Source organism: Carex rostrata, chromosome 2 (genome assembly GCF_964058835.1).
Source record: "Carex rostrata chromosome 2, lpCarRost1.2, whole genome shotgun sequence".
In the NCBI taxonomy this organism is placed as follows: Eukaryota; Viridiplantae; Streptophyta; class Magnoliopsida; order Poales; family Cyperaceae; genus Carex; species Carex rostrata.
Genome location: NC_135919.1, coordinates 640,001 through 645,000, shown reverse-complemented (window position 1 = coordinate 645,000; position 5,000 = coordinate 640,001).

The following is a 5,000-nucleotide window of genomic DNA, read 5'->3' as shown; positions in this document are numbered from 1 at the left end:
AGATTGTACGCGATCCAAATTATGGATATTGTAATACTTTTTTGATATTTTGAAAAAGTTCAAATTTATAAAAAATATAAAATATGAAATCTGCAGTTTGGAAAAAAATTGGAAGTTTGAAACCTGAAGTTCAACAAAAAAAACGGCGCAAAAATCAGCCAAGCGGGGGCAACTAAGCGGATGCGGCCAGCCGTCAGTGAAAAATGGCCCCAAAACTAAGCGCATGCGGCCAAGCGTCGGTGCAAAATGGCCCGAAAACAGTCCCGTCGGTGCCCCCGTCGGGCTAAAATGACCCGAAAACAGTTCAGCTGGGGAAAATTAAGCGGATCCGGCCAAGAGTCGGTGGAAATTGGCCCGAAAACAGCCCAGCGGCAAGCGGAAGCGGCTAACGTTGGGGAAAAGTGACCCGAAAACAGTTAAGCGGGGGAAAACTAAGCGGATGCGGCCACGCGTTGGGGAAAACAAAGCGGATCCGGCCGAGAGTCGGTGGAAATTGGCCCGAAAACAGTCCAGCGGCAAGCGGAAGCGGCTAACGTTGGGCAAAAGTGACCCGAAAACAGTTCAGCGGGGGAAAACTAAGCGGATGCGGCCACGCGTTGGGGAAAACTAAGCGGATACGGCCAAGTGTTGGGGAAAAATGGCCCGAAAACAGCCCAGCGGCAAGCGGAAGCGGCTAACGTTGGGGAAAAGTGACCCGAAAACAGTTAAGCGGGGGAAAACTAAGCGGATGCGGCCAAGTGTCGGTGGAAATTGGCCCGAAAACAGCCCAGTGGCAAGCGGAAGCGGCTAACGTTGGGCAAAAGTGACCCGAAAACAGTTCAGCGGGGGAAAACTAAGCGGATGCGGCCACGCGTTGGGGAAAACTAAGCGGATACGGCCAAGAGTCGGTGGAAATTGGCCCGAAAACAGTCCAGCGGCAAGCGGAAGCGGCTAACGTTGGGCAAAACTGGCCCGAAAACAGTTCAGCGGGGCAAATTTTTGAAATTTTTTTGAAATTTTTTTGAATTTTTGAAATTTTTGAAGTTTTTTTGGGTTTTTGGACTTTTTTTGAATTTTTGAATTTTTTGAATTTTTTTGAATTTTTTGAATTTTTTTTGAATTTTTGAAATTTTTTTTTTTTTTTGAATTTATTTGATTTTATAAATTTTTTGTGATTTTTTGAGATTTTTTTGAATATTTTACATGGGTGATTTTGACTTGGGGGATTTTCAGGGGGTGGTAACCCTGGGCGTGGCTAGAGCCTCAAAATGCATATTCCCCTATAGGGTGGCAAGGTTTTCAAAAATGGGTGCCCCCTCATGTACACGCGCGTGGGTGTACATGGCCCCGTCGGTGCCAGCGTGGGTGGAAAATGGCCCGAAAACAGCCCAGCGGCAAGCGGAAGCGGCTAACGTTGGGCAAAACTGACCCGAAAGCAGTATAGCTTGGAAAATTAAGCGGATGCAGCCAATTGTTGGCGAAAACTAAGCGGATACGGCCAAGTGACGGTGAAAAATGGCCCGAAAACAGTCCAGCGGCAAGCGGAAACGGCTAACGTTGGGCAAAAGTGACTCGAAAACAGTTCAGCTGGGGGAAATTAAGCGGAAGCAGCCAAGCGTTTGGCAAAACCAAGCGGATACGGCCAAGAGTCGGTGGAAAATGGCCCGAAAACAGTCCAGCGGCAAGCGGAAACGGCTAACGTTGGGACAAAGTGACCCGAAAACAGTTCAGCTGGGGAAAATTAAGCGGATGCAGCCAAGCGTTGGGGAAAACTAAGCGGCTCCGGCCCAGAGTCGGTGGAAATTGGCCCGAAAACAGTCCAGCGGCAAGCGGAAGCGGCTAACGTTGGGCAAAAGTGACCCGAAAACAGTTCAGCGGGGGAAAACTAAGCGGATGCGGCCACGCGTTGGGGAAAACTAAGCGGATACGGCCAAGTGTTGGGGAAAAATGGCCCGAAAACAGCCCAGCGGCAAGCGGAAGCGGCTAACGTTGGGGAAAAGTGACCCGAAAACAGTTAAGTGGGGGAAAACTAAGCGGATGCGGCCAAGTGTCGGTGGAAATTGGCCCGAAAACAGCCCAGCGGCAAGCGGAAGCGGCTAACGTTGGGCAAAAGTGACCCGAAAACAGTTCAGCGGGGGAAAACTAAGCGGATGCGGCCACGCGTTGGGGAAAACTAAGCGGATACGGCCAAGAGTCGGTGGAAATTGGCCCGAAAACAGTCCAGCGGCAAGCGGAAGCGGCTAACGTTGGGCAAAACTGACCCGAAAACAGTTCAGCGGGGCAAATTTTTGAAATTTTTTTGAAATTTTTTTGAATTTTTGAAATTTTTGAAGTTTTTTTGGGTTTTTGGACTTTTTTTGAATTTTTGAATTTTTTGAATTTTTTTGAATTTTTTTGAATTTTTTGAATTTTTTTTGAATTTTTGAAATTTTTTTTTTTATTTTGAATTTATTTGATTTTATAAATTTTTTGTGATTTTTTGAGATTTTTTTGAATATTTTACATGGGTGATTTTGACTTGGGGGATTTTCAGGGGGTGGTAACCCTGGGCGTGGCTAGAGCCTCAAAATGCATATTCCCCTATAGGGGGGCAAGGTTTTCAAAAATGGGTGCCCCCTCATGTACACGCGCGTGGGTGTACATGGCCCCGTCGGTGCCAGCGTGGGTGGAAAATGGCCCGAAAACAGCCCAGCGGCAAGCGGAAGCGGCTAACGTTGGGCAAAACTGACCCGAAAGCAGTATAGCTTGGAAAATTAAGCGGATGCAGCCAATTGTTGGCGAAAACTAAGCGGATACGGCCAAGTGACGGTGAAAAATGGCCCGAAAACAGTCCAGCGGCAAGCGGAAACGGCTAACGTTGGGCAAAAGTGACCCGAAAACAGTTCAGCTGGGGGAAATTAAGCGGAAGCAGCCAAGCGTTGGGCAAAACCAAGCGGATACGGCCAAGAGTCGGTGGAAAATGGCTCGAAAACAGTCCAGCGGCAAGCGGAAACGGCTAACGTTGGGACAAAGTGACCCGAAAACAGTTCAGCTGGGGAAAATTAAGCGGATGCAGCCAAGCGTTGGGGAAAACTAAGCGGATCCGGCCCAGAGTCGGTGGAAATTGGCCCGAAAACAGTCCAGCGGCAAGCGGAAGCGGCTAACGTTGGGCAAAAGTGACCCGAAAACAGTTCAGCGGGGGAAAACTAAGCGGATGCGGCCACGCGTTGGGGAAAACTAAGCGGATACGGCCAAGTGTTGGGGAAAAATGGCCCGAAAACAGCCCAGCGGCAAGCGGAAGCGGCTAACGTTGGGGAAAAGTGACCCGAAAACAGTTAAGCGGGGGAAAACTAAGCGGATGCGGCCAAGTGTCGGTGGAAATTGGCCCGAAAACAGCCCAGCGGCAAGCGGAAGCGGCTAACGTTGGGCAAAAGTGACCCGAAAACAGTTCAGCGGGGGAAAACTAAGCGGATGCGGCCACGCGTTGGGGAAAACTAAGCGGATACGGCCAAGAGTCGGTGGAAATTGGCCCGAAAACAGTCCAGCGGCAAGCGGAAGCGGCTAACGTTGGGCAAAACTGACCCGAAAACAGTTCAGCGGGGGAAAACTAAGCGGATGCGGCCACGCGTTGGGGAAAACTAAGCGGATGCGGCCAAGTGTCGGTGGAAATTGGCCCGAAAACAGCCCAGCGGCAAGCGAAAGCGGCTAACGTTGGGCAAAACTGACCCGAAAACAGTTCAGCGGGGGAAAACTAAGCGGATGCGGCCACGCGTTGGGGAAAACTAAGCGGATACGGCCAAGAGTCGGTGGAAATTGGCCCGAAAACAGTCCAGCGGCAAGCGGAAGCGGCTAACGTTGGGCAAAACTGACCCGAAAACAGTTCAGCGGGGGAAAACTAAGCGGATGCGGCCACGCGTTGGGGAAAACTAAGCGGATGCGGCCAAGTGTCGGTGGAAATTGGCCCGAAAACAGCCCAGCGGCAAGCGGAAGCGGCTAACGTTGGGCAAAACTGACCCGAAAACAGTTCAGCGGGGGAAAACTAAGCGGATGCGGCCACGCGTTGGGGAAAACTAAGCGGATACGGCCAAGAGTCGGTGGAAATTGGCCCGAAAACAGTCCAGCGGCAAGCGGAAGCGGCTAACGTTGGGCAAAACTGACCCGAAAACAGTTCAGCGGGGGAAAACTAAGCGGATGCGGCCACGCGTTGGGGAAAACTAAGCGGATACGGCCAAGAGTCGGTGGAAATTGGCCCGAAAACAGTCCAGCGGCAAGCGGAAGCGGCTAACGTTGGGCAAAACTGACCCGAAAACAGTTCAGCGGGGGAAAACTAAGCGGATGCGGCCACGCGTTGGGGAAAACTAAGCGGATACGGCCAAGTGTTGGGGAAAAATGGCCCGAAAACAGCCCAGCGGCAAGCGGAAGCGGCTAACGTTGGGGAAAAGTGACCCGAAAACAGTTCAGCGGGGGAAAACTAAGCGGATGCGGCCAAGTGTCGGTGGAAATTGGCCCGAAAACAGCCCAGCGGCAAGCGGAAGCGGCTAACGTTGGGCAAAACTGACCCGAAAACAGTTCAGCGGGGGAAAACTAAGCGGATGCGGCCACGCGTTGGGGAAAACTAAGCGGATACGGCCAAGAGTCGGTGGAAATTGGCCCGAAAACAGTCCAGCGGCAAGCGGAAGCGGCTAACGTTGGGCAAAACTGACCCGAAAACAGTTCAGCGGGGGAAAACTAAGCGGATGCGGCCACGCGTTGGGGAAAACTAAGCGGATACGGCCAAGAGTCGGTGGAAATTGGCCCGAAAACAGTCCAGCGGCAAGCGGAAGCGGCTAACGTTGGGCAAAACTGACCCGAAAACAGTTCAGCGGGGGAAAACTAAGCGGATGCGGCCACGCGTTGGGGAAAACTAAGCGGATGCGGCCAAGTGTTGGGGAAAAATGGCCCGAAAACAGCCCAGCGGCAAGCGGAAGCGGCTAACGTTGGGCAAAAGTGACCCGAAAACAGTTCAGCGGGGGAAAACTAAGCGGATGCGGCCACGCGTTGGG